The 17,147-nt window shown below is 38.5% G+C and overlaps 1 long non-coding RNA gene across 1 annotated transcript; it reads right to left on the bottom strand.

Moving 5' to 3' along the window:
* Positions 1-1,344: 1,344 nt before the first annotated feature.
* On the bottom strand, positions 1,345-2,647 carry LOC138910148 (uncharacterized). The gene is made up of 4 exons (XR_011415715.1): positions 2,494-2,647; positions 2,083-2,175; positions 1,869-1,923; positions 1,345-1,704 (listed from the first exon to the last, which is right to left on the bottom strand). It is a non-coding gene; the product is annotated as an uncharacterized lncRNA (long non-coding RNA).
* Between the last annotated feature and the right edge of the window lie 14,500 nt (positions 2,648-17,147).

The following is a 17,147-nucleotide window of genomic DNA, read 5'->3' as shown; positions in this document are numbered from 1 at the left end:
AGCACTTTCAAGATCCTTTATCTTGCCCGAAATTTTCAGAAGTGTTCCAATTATATTGTCAACTATGTTCTTCTCAATATGCATTACATCAAAGTTGTGGCGAAGCGAGTTATGTTGCCAATAAGGTAATTAAAAAAAATTGACCTTTTTTTTTTCCATGGGCCAGAATTTGATTTCTTTTGCATCTTCCCAAATACATTTTCAACATTTTGTAACATATTGAACACATCTGTCCCCTTTAACAATTCTGGAGGAGGCCTAAATTCTGTTTTTTCATTGAAAGACCTTTTGTTGGATCTCCATGGATGATCCATGGGCAGGAAAACATGATGATCCATGTAACATATTTTCCGACTATGTTTTAGATAGCAAGAATTAGTGCCATAATTACAACAAGGACAAGCCAACTTTCCTTTTGTACTCCACCTAGATAACTTAGCATATGCAGGAAAGTCACTAATTATCCACATAAGAGCTGCTCGCATTTGAAAGGTTTGATTTCTTGAAGCATCATACGTGTCAACTCCTGACTCCCACAATACCTTCAACGCTTCTATTAATGGTTGCAAATAAATGTCAATATCATTTCCAGGAGATCGCGGCCCAGATACAAGCAACGAAAGCATGCAATATTCTTGTTTCATGCACATCTAAGGAGGTAAATTATAAACCATTAAGACAACTGGCCATGTGCTATGAGAAATGCTCATGGTCCAAAATGGATTGAATCCATCACTTGCCAAGCCAAGTCTCAGATTGCGAGAATCTTTTGCAAAATCTGGATGAAGGCTATAAAAGTCTTTCCATACTTGGCCGTCGGTAGGATGCCTTAACTTTCCATCTTTAGACTGCTCCTTGTTATGCCACCTCAATTTATCTGTCGTCTTTGAGCACATAAATAGCCATTTGATTCTAGAAATTAACGGAAAGTGTCTCAAAGTTTTAGAAGCAACACGATGAGCTTTTTTGGGAGGCTCAAAATTGCTATCTACTTCAGGATATTCAATATATCGAGAAGCTCCACAAACATGGAAATATTCATCACTTTTATGATCATTCCAAAATAGCATGCAGTCATTGGGACATGCATTAATTTTCTTATAATCCAGACCTAGATTCTTTACAAAAGACTTGGCATTGTTGCATGATAAAGGAATGTTCAATTCGGTCATCGCCTCTTTCAATAACTCTAAGAGGGAAGTAAAGAACTCATTGCTCCATCCATGTAGACACTTCAACAAATATAGACGGATCGTGAATGATAATTTAGAGAATCCTTTACAACCAGGATATAATTCTTGGCTTGCCTCATTAACTAAATTATAAAAAAAATTGGCATCTTCATTTTGGCATTCATAAACTCCTTGTGCAACATCTCTAAATTGATCATTCAACAACCCATCAATGTCATCATACCAATTATCTTCATCCATATCATCATCAACATCTATTGGAATTTTTCATTCCCCATGATTAATCCATCTTGTATAACCTTTAACAAAACTGTAGCATATTAAATGATCATATACTACATTCATTTGACACCAAGGGATGTTACAATACTTTGCACACGGGCATTGAATATCTTCGCCCTGAGGATCTCCATCAGAATAAGCAAAATTCAAAAAATGTTGAACACCATCAATATACTCTTTGCTATACCTTGGTAAATCCATCCAAGCCTCGGAAGGATCATTTGAAAACCTAAAATCAATGGTGATATTAGATTTCAAAATATAGATTTATTTAAGTATTAAATATACTTAACAAATATACCCTAAAAATTACGAGTAATTTTTTAAAATCAATTCTTGTATAGTAATAGGCTAATAGCATAATAAAAAACAAAGAGAATAAAAATCTCTTACCTAGTCATGACACTTATCTTAGGCCAAACCCAACTTCAAGTTCACCATAGGTAATCTAGCAGAGGCTTTAAAAATTATCAAAAGCTATACATATAAAAATTATCAAGTTATCTACACATGAACACATAGCTCCACTCTATTGAAATATTCAAGATAATATTAGCAGAAAAATCATATGGTTGGATAGAAACATATCAGGTATTACTTAACTAACCTTGTAAAGTGTATTTCTCTGCTTTGCGCTCTTAAATAAAATTTGCCAATGTGTGTCTCTTCTTGAAGAGGATGAAATTGCAGAACCAGCAACCTAAATTTAAGATGAAAAAAAAAAATATCACTGAACATTGATCAAAGAATCAAGATGACAACTTAGCAAAAACAATAATTGACAAAAATATTTTAAAACTTATAAAATAAAGAAAAATAGATAAAATTAGCCAAGTTAACTAAAGCTTGCATTCTAGAATCTATAATAACTAATAGGGTCTAGTCCCCTCACGAAATTTGCTACAGAGACTAAGCAACAAAATGGGACAATAATGATCTTTTCAACAGTTTCTTTCAAACAGATAGTAAAAGTTGTAAAGTTATTAAACGGAAAGCAAAAATTTCATAGAAAACTTACAAATTTTTAGCAGTTGTAACCCTAAGCAAACGAACTTCCCAATTGAAACTGACGGCCACCAAACCCAATTAAGGAGGGTTTTGACTTTTGAGAAGAGCAATTAAAAGAAATTAAGTATTTCCATCAGCAATTTGCACAAAAACTACCCTAATCTGCTTAACTAGATGACTAGAGCCTGTTTTAGGGAAGAAGTACGGGAGTTTTCATGTAATTTGGGTAAAACTTAACTTAGTGGGATATTTTGGGGCATAATTATTTTTTGGGGACAGAAAAGATTTAGGAGGGAAAAGGATTTAGGGGAAAAGTTTTAGCGGGAATTTTTAGGGAATTACTAGAGCACACTTATATGGGGTAGCTTTTACAAAGTTAAATTACCTCGCCCAGTAAACGTCGTATTACATTTGAGTAAGCGTAGCCAATTATTTTATTATTTGACAACACTTGAAAAGTGTAGTGTTTACTGTTAAAAGGCACGCTTCATAAGTGTCGCCTAAAATCCGTAACCAAAAGTGCTTGACAAAGGCCACCCCTTATAAAGCGTTCTATAAAAGTGTGGTCTTAGGTCAAATTTGTTGTAGTGTAGATAAACTTGAATAAGTTTTTTTATTGTGAGAAATTATTTTATGAGGAAGTCTTGTTGAAAATAATTTCACATTTTGCTGCTTTCGTTTTCTATTCATTAGTATAAATATTTATTTAAAAACTCATATCTATCTTTTTTTAAAAATTGAAAAGGTTTATTTAATTTTTGACAATTATTTTTTTTGTAAATCATAAAATATTAATTCGTGTAATTACACTTATGCAATTAAATATGCCACTAAAAATTATATTGTGAATACGTTTAGACAAAAAACATATCAATGAAATTACTATGTTATGTAATTACAAGGCTATGTAATTACACAACCTAATAATTATACAATTTCTTCCAAACAGACTCTAAATTGACATGCTCCTCTTAGGGGTAGAAAGGGGAAACTGAAAAAGGGTGGTGTATTTTTTTGCCACGTGTTGGACGGGAGGGGGCTGGTTAATAAAGGCTGGTTTAAAAGTTACCATGTAGGGACACCTGGCACATCCAGATTTTAATCAGTGCTTAAGCTAGATTTAGAAAACATAATTATGCAAGATTTAGAAAAAAATTGCATAACCCTAGCAGCAATTATCAAGTAACAAAATATGGTAACAAAAATTTAAGGGTAAATTTGAACTTTTACCCTCAATTCTATACCGCACGATTGCTGTCGCTCTAAACTCTTAAGTATATGGGTGTGTGGAATATGGCGAGCAAATCGGCACCTCTAAAAAAACTAGGCCAATTCAGCTTAAAATTGTCAAATTTTCAAATCTCTCCGTTTAGATTTTAGCGTAAGGAAACTTAAAACATGCTTCATGCATTTTAATTTATGTGACAGTATTTGACTGATCATAAAAAAGATTTAAAAAATCTTTCCCGTCCAACTTTAACTTTAAACATACATATTTGAAGTTAGATTTTGACAAACAAAGTTCAAAAGCATAGGTATTAAAGCAGCTGAGCTAGCAAATTTGAACTTCAACTGTAACTTAAATAGGAATCCTAAAATCGGCTAACCGTGCTTGATAAATGCTTATATTGACAGAACGTAGATAGGCTGAAGTGCACATAGCTCTTTTTGAGGTCTCTGTCTATATTTTGTCCTTGTTTTAAAAAAGTTTTACTATATATATATATATGCTACATAATCGAAAAAAACTTCTGAATAACTTTAGACCATCAGATCTAAAGTTTGGTCAGACATATTTTAATTTACAGTTCTTCTACGTTGGGTCTAAAGTTCCCGGTAACTTGTATGAGCTGGTCATACACTAATTATACGTAGTTCAATTTTTTGATCATTGGTCAAAAAGTTCCCAACTCGTATGAAACATTTCGGACGACTTAGGCCAAAATAATTTTTATCGGTAATTCAATTTAAAGACCATGGTCTAAAAGTTTCGGTGAACTTGTATAAAACTTTTCGGGTTACTTTAAACCATAGTCTAAACTTGGTTATATATAGTTTTTTTATATAGTTGGTTCAATTTCTAGATATTGTCTAAAAGTTAAATGTAAACTTGTGTGGAACTTTTTTTCTTTCAAAATTAGATATTACGTTGGATAGGAATAGCTTTTTGTAGAGAATAAGAATATTTCACGAAACAACTTAAAGTTTATTGTTTAATGCAGATTCTGGTTCAACACATCAAAGCAATTTTTCACATGATTGAAATCACACATTAGTGCTGTACTTGTGTCTGTAGCAAAGGAGCAAGATTATTTGATTCTTTCTCCGATGTCTAATGTTGCTTTCTGCCATAAAATATCATATCAAGGGAAGAGAAGATGGAGGAGAAGGAAGAAGAAGAAAACTGAGAAGAGATTAAGCTAGATTTAGGGTGTGTTTGGTGTAGGCATATAAATTTTATTAAAATTAAATTCATAAAATAATTTGGATTATATTTTAAATTCAAGATATATTGGTCCAAATAAATATTGTATGAGCTAATATAATTGAATTAATTATATAAGTCCAACATATATGGATTAAATAAATAAGTCTTAATCTATTGGGCTAGCCCATTTAATTGGGCTACAAGTGATGAGCCCACTTCAATAAGCCCAAGATGTCATCTTCCTAGAGGCCCAGTTTGGTGCCACATGTCAAATGATGTGGCGCGCCAAGTCAAACGGAAGAGCCAATAGGATTATGCCACGTGTCAAAATGACAAGGCATGCCAAGTCACATTAAAAGGCCAACGAAACAACGCCACGTGTGCAAGTGACATGTTCTGGCCAATCAAATGCGGCCATGTCACACTCCAATTTGATTGGTCGGAAAGAGTTTGTTCTTATCACAACTCCTCCCTTCCACAACTATAAATAGGGGTCTTCATAACCCAGAAAAGACACTAGAAGTTATAACAAGAAGCAAGAGAGAGCTCGTGGATCAAACGCCGCAAATTTCTCTACAAGCTTCAAGCAATCAAGTTCAAGTTCAAGAAATCAAGTTCAAGCTCAAGAACGAAGAACAAATCAAGATTCAAGGAGTACGAGTTCAAATCAAAGTTCGTGCTAGTTGAATTCAAGATCATCGTTCGTGGAAACAAATATAGATTCAACATCAAGCTCAAAGGACCTTGAATTAACTTACTATTGGAAAGAAGAATCAGGGGATTCATAGAGGTTGTATATCCAAATTATTTGAAATCAAATACTACGATTGTTGCGATATTTTTCAGTCTCGATTATTTTCTTGACGCAAATTTATTGTCTACAAATTTTGGTACGCCCAGTGGGACAATCTCTACATCTCATCTCAACTTTTCAATCATCAAAGTTCAAGAACATTAAAATGACTTCAAAGAAAATCAACTCCAGTTCAACTTCCGCCAAGGTTGCTAATTCTAGGTTCTATGCTGACGTGGAAAACATCATCGATGTTACTTTTGGAAGCTTTGGACCAGTTACGAGGAGCAAAGCAAGCTCGTTAGGACAACAAGCACCCCATGTGCCGTCCGCATCAACCCCCATTTTCGGATCTTCATCCTCAAAAGGAGCAAGATCTTCCACAAACGCACCCGAAGGAGGAAGCGATGTTGCTGAAAAGATCAAGAAAACTCTTGCTCTGCTTGACCTCTCCGGATCCAAGCACTCTGTTGTGAAGGAAAATGATGATGCTTCAAGTGATGGATCCTCCCCACTTACACCACATAGCGTGAGCTAATCAATGATCAATCTGTGTGAAAATCCATGCTACTCTCCATCGTCCATGACAATCATGCAAGCCATGGTGACAAACACTTCATCTGTGGAGGAGCAGTTGGCAAACTTGACGGAAGCAATCACAGGCTTGACCAAGTGCATGCAAAATCAAGATGCTAGAATCGACAAGCTAACAGATAGGGTGGGAATCTCGATGGAAGAAGAATCCACCCATGCACCTGGCAAACTCCCAGAAGTTCAAGAGATTGATCCTCCCCAACGACAAGTTGCATCCACTAAGGAAATTTCAGTCTCTTCGGAAGGGATGATTCCAATCAATCAACTAAAGGAGTTCATTGAAGGACTATAAAAAACAAATATGAAGTTGCTTCCAAGTCCTCCTTTACCTACGCAAAGCCGTACACTTCAAAGATTGATATGTTGAAGATGCATGCTGGCTATCAACCTCCAAAATTTTAACAGTTCGATGGCAAAGGCAATCCAAAGCAACATGTGGCGCACTTCGTTGAGACATGCAACAACGCCGAGACTTATGGAGATTATCTTGCCAAACAGTTTGTCCGCTCGCTAAAAGGAAATACTTTTGATTGGTATACAGACCTCGATGCGGGATCTATTGATAGCTGGGATCAACTAGAGCAAGAGTTCCTCAATTGCTTTTATAGCACAAGGCGCACTTTGAGCATGGTGGAACTCACAAATACTCGTCAACGGAAGGGTGAACCAGTTATCGACTTTATCAATCGTTGGAGGAACGCAAGCCTTAACTGTAAAGACATGCTTAGAGAAGCTTCTGGCATAGAGATGTGCATCCAAGGCATGCATTGGAGATTGCGCTACATCTTGTAAGGTACCAAGCCTAGCACATTTGAATAACTTGCAACTCGTGCCCATGACATGGAATTGAGCATGGCCTCCGCTGGAAATGAAAGGTTGCTCATCTATGAACCTCACAAAGGGAATGACAAGCAAGAAGTGAGAAAATGGAGCAAGTTTGTACCAATATCTGAAAATAAAGAAGCTATGAATGTCAACACATCACCTGTGAAGTTCACGACGAAGGTGAGCAAGAAGCAGAGTATGAAATCCACTTCGTTTCAAGATAAGCCAAGTGGAAAGTTGACTCTAAAGGAAATGCAAGAGAAAGAGTCCCTATTCCTGGATTCTGATATACCAGCCATTTTCGAAGAACTCCTCGAGTTAAATCTCATTGAGCTTCCGGAGATGAAGCGGCCAAATAAAGCTGGGAAAACTGATGACCCAAATTACTGCAAATATCATCGACTTATGAGCCACCCTCTAGAGAAGTGCTTTTTCTTCAAGGACAAAGTTATGAACTTGGCTCGTGAAAAGAAGATCGTTCTTGAAGATAAGAAAGCAAGCGCAAACCAAGTCTCTATCACATTTGGCTCATTCAGTCCGGATGAATTATATGATTTTAAAGAAAGTAAAGATGGAGAATTACTGGAGAACAATAAAGTTGAAGTCAATCAACCTGATGACGATGAAGGTTGGACGTTGGTAACTCGTCATAGGCGCCACAAAAGGAGCCCACTAAAAGAATCAATAGAACAACCAACAAGAAAAATGATGGTAAAAAGACGAAGAAAACAGAATCCAGTTAGGCATTTGGTTAAAGCAAAAGTGGAGGTGTACCACCCTCAAAAGCCACGACATGCAGTGACCTTGGAGGATTATTTGCCATGTTGGTTTCGCATGAAGATTTCCCGTGATAGTATTGAGGCCTCTTGTTGCAATGATGAGAAAGGGCAAGAAAAGAGTGATGACCTACCATTGGAACCATCTCCAGAAAAGCTCATCGAGTCTATCCATCAAGAAGTTAACACGTGCGATGAAAAAGTTACGTTCATAAATAAGGAATTTCTACTAGGTGACACTCTTAATAACCGCATGTTGTACCTAGTTGGCTATATGCGTGATGAAAGGGTAAATCGAATTTTGGTTGATGGAGGATCCTCAGTGAACATCTTGCCAATTCGCACTGTGAAAGAACTTGGTATTCCCATGAACGAACTCTCAGAAAGTCGTGTGATAATCCACGGATTCAACCAAGAGGGGCAAAGAGCCATAGGTGCGATCAGGTTGGGAATCACCATTGAAGATATGCAATCAAGTGCATGGCTGCATGTGATCTATGCAAAGACTTCATACAACGTCTTACTCGGAAGGCCTTGGATACATGAGAATAAAGTGGTTCCATCTACCTACCATCAATGTTTGAAGTACTACAAGGGTGAAGTCGAGAAGAAGATAGTTGTTGATGATGAGCCATTCACCGAGGCTGAGTCACACTTCGCCGATGCAAAGTTTTACTTGAAGAACCGCATTGTGAAGGAGCTAAAAGCTGATGCTGGCATGAAAAGCAAGAATGACGAGCCCACAACTAAAAGACCTGAGGTGATTGCTGGTAGAGCCAAAACTGTTACTAATGAGGTACAACCCAACGCGAATAAATCTCATAGAGGGGATATTGCATCTTATGGCAAGAAAGTAAGTCCTGCACTCCAATATGTCCCTAAAAGAAATAAAGATGAAGGCAAATCATCTAATCTCCAAACTAACATGCTAAAGGAGTTAACTCTTTTGGTAAAACAAATTGAGGCAGTAAAGTTGTCCTCGAAGCCACTTGTAGGGTTTGTAGCCCAAAATCATTCGCAGAATGTGGCACTCCCTACAAAGCGAACAAATGAAGGTTTTGATCCTAATGCTTACAGATTATTTGCAAAAGCTGGATATAATCCCAATGAGCTGTCAAAGTTAGGGAAGCTCCCATCAGAAAATGCGACGAGGCAACCACGTGAAGGTTTGGGATACAAGCAACCGTCTCCGGTGCGCATCTCCATAAGAAGGGCGAGCAGTAATTATATCACTGTAGAAGACAAATCTGTCACTTCTAACAGGCTTTCTGTCTTTGATCGACTTGGAAAATCAACTGTGAGAACTTCTGTATTTGAGAGATTGGGTCCATTAAAGAAGGGGAATAAGTTCCAGAGAAATTATCGAAATACAAAAACACCCGCTTTGTCCAAAATTCAGAAGATCTCTAAAGATTTCCAAAGTTTAGTTCCTTCTAGAATGAAGTGACAAACAAAAGTCATGGTTTCATGTGATGAGGTACTGAAGGTGAAGCCATACACTATGGTCTACACTAAAGAACGTGATAAAGACGAATAAAGTGTGGGTTCTTCATATCATGTTACTGCACAAGGCGAGCATGGTATTTTATCTCTAATGGAGGATGACGAGAAATTGGACGATGTTTCACCGTGTTATCACATATCCTTCAACGATGGGGACCCTCAAAAAGATGAAGATGCGAAAGATGCTCCCCCGGAACTTGAAGAAGAGGTGAGGGAAACGATTGATGCCTTAAAAGAAGTTATTCTTGGCACTGATGAAGAACCAAGACCCACCTACCTAAGTGTTTTACTAGAAGTTGATGAAGAAAGCACTTATATTGAGTTACTAAAGGAGTTTAGGGATGTCTTTTCTTGGAGTTACAAGGAAATGCCTAGCTTGGACCCTAAAGTAGCAGTCCTTCACCTTGCAGTCAAGAATGGCACTCGTCCTGTTAAGCAAGCTCAAAGGCGCTTTAGGCCGGACTTGGTTCCCCTGATCGAAACCGAAGTTAACAAACTCATTGAAGCTGGATTTATTCGGGAAGTTAAATACCCAACGTGGGTTTCAAGTATTGTCCCTGTAGAGAAGAAGAATGGCCAGATTTGAGTGTGCGTCGACTTCAGGGATCTCAACAATGCGTGTCCCAAAGATGAATTCCCGCTTCCTATTCTGGAGTTGATGATCGATGCTACTACTGGTTACGAGGCAATGTCTTTCATAGACGGTTCGCCGGGCTATAACCAAATTCGCATGGCACCAAAAGATGAAGAGTTTACTGCATTCCGCACCCCCAAGGGTATTTATTGCTGCAAGGTAATGCCTTTTGGATTGAAGAACGCTGGTGCCACTTACCAAAGGGCTATACAAAATATTTTCGACTATCTTCTCCACAAGAATGTTGAATGCTATGTTGACGACTTGGTGGTAAAATCAAGAAAGAAGAGCAACCACTTGAAAGACTTGAGAATGGTATTTGGATTACTCCGGAGGTACTAACTTAGGATGAATCCATTGAAATGTTCCTTTAGAGTTACTTCTGAAAAGTTCCTTGGTTTCATTGTCTGACATCGAGGGATCAAAATTGATCAAGCCAAAGTGGATGCCATTTTGAAAATGCCCGAGCCTCGGGATATCCATGAATTGAAAAGTCTGCAAGGAAAGCTAGCATACCTTAGAAGACTCATCTCGCACCTAGCTGGGAGGTGCCAACTCTTTAGTCGCCTCATGAAGAAAGGCGTTCAAGCTTGTAGCAATGCATTCGAAAGTGTCAAAACCTACTTGATGAAGCCTCCAGTTTTAGCAGCTCAGCCATTGATACTATACATTGTGGCGCAAGAAATATCTGTTGGAGCACTGTTGGCCCAAGAAAATAGTGAGGGGAAAGAAAACTCTCTTTACTACTTGAGCAGGATGATGACACCAAATGAGCTGAATTATTCGCCAATTGAAAAGTTGTGTTTGGCGTTAGTCTTCTTAATTCAAAAGTTGAAGCACTACTTTCAAGCTCATGTTGTCCGTCTTGTTTCAAACGCAAATCCCATCAAGTTCGTGATGTCAAAACCTGTCCTTAGTGATCGACTAGCAAGGTGGTACCTCCAGTTTCAACAATTTGAAATCGTATACATCCCTCAAAAGTCTATAAAAGGACAAGCTCTAACGAACTTCTTGGCAGATCACCCTATACCTGATGATTGGGAGCTAACTGACGAACTACCCGATGAGGACATAATGGTCATTGAAGTTCATCCTCCATGGAAGATATACATTGATGGTGCTACACATCGCGGAGGAGGTGGTGCTGGTGTAGTATTTGTCACTTCTCAAAGTGAAGTTCTGCCCTACTCTTTTACGTTGACGCAACTCTGCTCTAACAATATTGCTGAGTATCAAGCACTAATACTTGGGCTTGAAATGGCTCTCAAAATGAAGCGGTTGCAATTGCAAGTCTTTGGTGACTCTCAGTTAGTGGTCAATCAGCTTCTAGGTAGTTACAAGGTTAATAAGCCCGAACTATGTCCATATCATGACTACTCTAAAAAGTTAATGGGGTGGCTCAGTGATGTGACTATTCAACATGTGTCAAGAAAAGAAAATAAGAAGGCTGATGCTTTAGCTGCCCTAGCTTCATCATTAACCCTGCCTGATCAATCGCAAGTTACTGTCTGAAGGTGAAGAAAATGAACTCAAGCATCTTGTCGTTGTTTCTGAAGTTGAGAAAGAAGAATGGCGACAACCCATTATCGACTCCTTATGCTATGGGATACTTCCAGAAAATCCGAGGAGAAGGACTGAAATCCGTCGTCGTGCACCTCGCTTCTTTTACTACAAAGATACTCTATACATAAGGTCGTTCGAGGGAGTAATATTGCGATGCTTAGGGGAAGAAGAAGCTCTCCAAGATTTGCAAGAGGCACATTCTGGGGTATGTGGGTCACACTAGTCTGGACCAAAGCTCCACTTCCATATAAAAAGGATGGGATATTATTGGCCGGCGATAGTAAAAGATTGCTTGGACTACGCTCGAAGATGCAAGGCTTGTCAATTCCATGCGAATTATTCATCAACCTCCTGAAGTGTTGCACCCGACTGTTGCATCCTAGACATTTGACGCTTGGGGATTGGATGTTGTTGGACCACTGTCAAAGTCCTCTGGTGGACACCTATACATCTTGGCTACAACTGACTACTTCTCAAAATGGGCTGAAGTTATTGCTCTTAAGGAGGTAAAGAAAGAAAATGTTGCAAGTTTCATCCGAGTAAACATTATCTATCGGTTTGGCATTCCTCGTTACATAATAACGGATAATGGCAAGTCATTCAACAATAGGTTGATGAACAAGATTTGTGAACTCTTTGGCTTCAAGCAACGTAACTCTTCTATGTACAATGTTGCCGCCAATGGTCTAGCCGAGGTACTCAACAAGACTCTATGCAACTTGTTAAAGAAAGTTGTCTCCAAATCGAAATGGGATTGGCATGACCGTATGGAGGAAGCTCTGTGGGCATATAGGACAACTCACCGCACGCCAACACAAGCGACCCCTTATGCACTCATTTATGGAGTTGAAGTCGTCTTGCCACTCGAGCATCAAATACCTTCATTACGATTAGCTATTCAAGAAGGCATCACTGATGAAGAAAATGCCCGACTTAGATTAGCAGAGTTGGAGGATCTTGATGAGAAGAGGTTGGAAGCTCAATAGAGTTTTGAATGTTATCAAGCTCGATTGTCTCGCGCCTTCAATAAAAGAGTTCGCCTGAGATCCTTTCAAGTAGGAGATCAAGTCTTGGCCATACGAAAACCCATTATTACTTCCCATAAACCTGTAGGGAAGGTCACTTGAAAATGGGATGGGCCATATGTCATACAAGAAGCTTACTCAAGTGGGGCTTACAAGCTGGTTGATGCAGATGGCATGAGAATCGGCCCGATCAATGGCAAGTTTTTGAAGAAGTATTATCCTTAAAGTTGCAACGCTTCTTGACGCATGAGCCTAAGCTGCATGTTCCTACACTCCTGGCCCGCATGGGTCTAAACTGTGTATGGCCCACCAAAAAAAAAAAAGAATTCGCTAGGCTGAAAACCTCGAAAGAGGTGGCCTAGGCAAAAGTTAGGACATATAAAAAGAAAAGAGTCCGCTAGGTTGAAAACCTCAAAAGAGGCGGCCTAGGCAAAAGTTAGGACATAAAAAAAATAAATAAATAAAAAAATAAATAAAAAAATCACCCATTCTGAACTACGGTATGACGTGATTCTCTTCACCGAGGTACGTAGGCAGCTTAGAGTTTCATTCTGAGTTCAGTCGCATGAGTTCAAAAGATACATAGTGCCCAATCGTTGTTCGAATGAAGTACGATGGAATGTAATCTATTCATTCAGCACTTGAAAATCGAGCTGAGATACCATTTTTCTGTTAAACTTTGGGTCCCATTTGATTTAAAGGGGGCAAGCTACTATGGTAAAATAGTGTCTTCACTGAAATAATGACAATGTTTGCATCAAAGTCTGGGAATTCGCTATGTATTTATGTTCGCATAACCTTCAAGTTTGTTGGGCTTCATATTAGCTCACTGCCAAAAAAGGGGGTAAGAGAAGAGAGGCGTCAAAAGGCAACACAAATATAAGAAGAAAGATTCCCGGGGACAACGTTTCAAATTCAGTGAGACTTGAACCCAAGATATTTAGTGAGAATGGAGATCTTGAATTTTGATTGATATCAAGAAAAACATCTTGTGATTCCGAGACTTCCATACCAAAACATAAGAGTTTTGGCGAAGTCGCGCCAATTCAAAACTGTCGGTATATCAAAATCCGATGTTGACTTCGAAATATTATCTGAAACTATCCTTAAGGTATTAAGTCCTAAATTTTAGATATGTTTTATATTTTGAAGTATTGTTTTCAAGTAATCAAACGGTTCGTGATTTCAACATTCCTACATCAAGATATAAGAGTTTTGGTGAAGTCGCGCAAGTTTGAAATCGTCAGCGTGCCGGAATTTTAAGTTGACTTCGAAATATTATATGAAACTATCCTTAAGGTATTAAATCCCACATTTTGGACATGTTTTATATTTTGAAGTCTAGTTTCCAATAAATCAAATGGTTCATAATTTCAATATTTCTACACCAAGATACGAATATTTTGATGACACTGCACAAATCTAAAATTGCCAGCGTGGTGCAATATAAAGTTAGTTTTAAAATGTTATCCGGGACAATTATGAAGGTGGTTTTTGTTAAAGGTTTTCGTTGCGAACTTTTATAGGTGTTCGTCTCGAACTTTTAAAGGCATTCAAATTTTTAAGGTTTTTGTTGCGAACCTTTAAAGGTGTTCATCTCGAACTTTTAAAGGCATTCAAAAATTTTAAGGTTTTCATTCCGAACTTTTAAAAGGCGTATGTTTCGAACTTTTAAAGGTGCTCGTGCCAAGTTTTAAAGGGTCCTCACTACCAACTTTTAAAGATTTGTACCATGAGCTTTTAAGGATTTTTGCGCGAACTTTAATGGGTCATTGTCACGAACTTTTAAAAGTTTTCATCGCGTGCTTTTAAAAGTCTTCGCCACAAACTTTTAAAGATCTTCGCTATGAACTTTTAACGATAATGACCGCGAACTTTTAAGGGTCTTCGCCACAAATTTTTGAAAAGTCTTCATCGCGCGCTTTTAAAAATCTTCACCGCGAACTTTTAAAGGTCTTCACTATGAACTTTTAACGATAATGACCGCGAACTTTTAAGGGTCTTCGCCACAATTTTTATAAAGTCTTTATCGAGCGCTTTTAAAAGTCTTCACCGCGAACTTTTAAAGGTCTTCACTGTGAACTTTTAAAGTTCATGACCGTGAGATTTTAAGGATCTTTGCGCGAATTTTTATGGGTCTTCTCCACAAATATTAAAGGTCTTCTTCGCGAACTTTTATGGGTCTTCGCCGCTATTCAAGTTGAAACATTTAAATCCTCCAAGTCTTAAAGCTGAAGTCTTCAAGTCTGCTAAAATTTCAAGTTGAAGTTTAAAAGTCCACCGCTCTTCAAGTTGAAACATCAAAGTCCACCAAATTTTTAAGTCCGTCAAATCTTCAAATTTGTTAGTCTTCAAGTTGAAATCTGTAAAGTCCGCTAAGTCTTCAAGTTGAAGTTTTCTAATTTGTCAATCTAAAGGTGGACATGTTAGTCTCTTTGCACCTTAAGTTGGTCTCTTTGCAAGTTTGTCCTTAAAAGGAACTATAATTTTTCAATCTTAAGGTGGACGTTAAAGTCCCTTTGCACCTTAAGTTGACCTCATCGTAGGTTTGTCCTTAAAAGAAACTATAATTTTTCAATCTTAAGGTGGATGTTTATGTCCCTTTGTGCCTTAAGTTGGCCTCTTCATGGATTTGATCCTTCTATATGTTGTCATGGATTTGATACTTCTATATGCTGTTGAGAATTTGTCCTTCTATTTTTTGCCACGAATTTTCCCTCTATGTGCGTCAAACCTTGTTGACGAAGATATTTCCATTGACTACAACAACAAAAGAGAAGGTAGCAAAAAAAAAAATACAAGTACAAGAAGGATAGTTACCTGCTAATGCGTGTCAGATTCAAAAATTAAGTTCAAAGTATTGCTAGAATAATCTGACATGATTCGAGCCATGATTTTTGGTAAAACCGAAGCACTCTGAGTCTAGTTTCTATCAATTAAAACGACTTTCAATTTCAACATTCCAACATCGAGATACAAAGGTTTTGGTGAAGCCACGATAATCTGAAATTGTTGTCATGTTAGAATATAGAGTCGATTCCAAAAAATCATCTAGAACGATCCTGAAAGTGTTAACCAGACCGAGGTTTCGCAGGCCTTGGTACTCCATCATGAAAGATTTCTTCGGTACCAGCTCGAGGCTAAGGTCAAGGAGCTTGCGGAGAAAAGAGACATGTATAAGCTTCTCAGCGAGCAACACGAAGGGGTCATCAAGAATCTCCTTGCCGAGCTGGATGCGGCTCAGGAGGAGCATGCCGACTTGGTCGAAAAGGTAAAGGTTTTTGAAGTTAGCAATGAAGACTTAGCCATGGCGACTAATGACCAAACCTCGCAGGTTCAGCAAAAGAGTGACTGGATCGACTAACTCCAAGTTGAAATGAATGAGGTCAAAGCCATGGACAACGTTTGAAAGGGCGAAATGGACCGGCTGGATTCAGAGAAGAAGACCGCCCAAGCACAGCTAGTATCGGTAGAGGTTCAACTCCGAGTAGAAAAAGAGAAGGCCGATGCACGTGCTCAACAAAACGAGGACCTTCAAGCTCAACTGGGCTTGGCCATTGCTGAATGGGATGCCCTTGGCTAGGAGCTCGAAATAACGAGGTCCAAGTCGGAAGCAACCAAGGTTGATGCTGAAGAGATGGTGGCCCAGTATAGGGATGATGTCAAAGCAACCGAGGCTCGCCTGAAAACTACTGCCGAGTACATGAGGCGGCTATCTCGGACGGAGATCCTCAAAGAGATCCATGCTCGAGGCTTCGACATGTCGGCCAAGATTGAGGAGGCAAAAAGTCTTGAGGTGGAGGCCAAGAAGTTGGCTGAACCCGAGGATGAAGAAGGCTCTAAGGGCTCTGACGAACCCGAAGATGAAAAAGGCCCCAACGGCTCTGGTGACGATCAGGCATAGGTGCCTTAGAAATTTTTGTCTTTATTTTTGCATCTTGTATATTTATCTTGTTGAGGCTATTTTCATTGGCCTTTGTAAAGACATTCTGGAATGTATATATAAAGTTTTTTCCCTTTTGGAAATTTTCAAGTCTATTACCTTTAACATCCGTTTTACAATTGCAAAGATTTCAAATGTCTTAGCATGGAATAAAACGTAGTAATAAGTCATTTTTTGTAGGTCCGAACAAGACTTGTCCTCGATTCAAGTTTTGCTTGAAACTTATGGGGGCTCGGAGTGACCGGAAGCTTTTCCCAAGATCCTTGTTTAAATGTTTTTACACTATAATTTTGCCGAGGGTAACCTTTGAACAAGTTTGGAATTTTATTGAAGGCCTTATGTTTTGATTACGGGTTTCGGACGTCTCCGGACCATTTTTAGGGTGGCCGTAGACTTTTAGGTTTGGGAACTACCTAATAGGTTTTGTGCCTCCGGGTTTCGATAACCCGAGCCGCCTGAACTTATCAAGGATGCCAGTCCCCAAGTGGGGTAGCCCTTTGGGCTCATATAGGGTGTCCCTTGGGCTCAATACTTTTAAGAAGCAAAAAATGTTTTGTTAGCAAGGTAGAAACTTTCTTTC

Source organism: Nicotiana tomentosiformis, chromosome 1, assembly GCF_000390325.3.
Source record: "Nicotiana tomentosiformis chromosome 1, ASM39032v3, whole genome shotgun sequence".
In the NCBI taxonomy this organism is placed as follows: domain Eukaryota; kingdom Viridiplantae; phylum Streptophyta; class Magnoliopsida; order Solanales; family Solanaceae; genus Nicotiana; species Nicotiana tomentosiformis.
The sequence above is the reverse complement of the archived record's forward strand: the minus strand, read 5'-3'. Positions and strand labels throughout refer to the sequence as shown.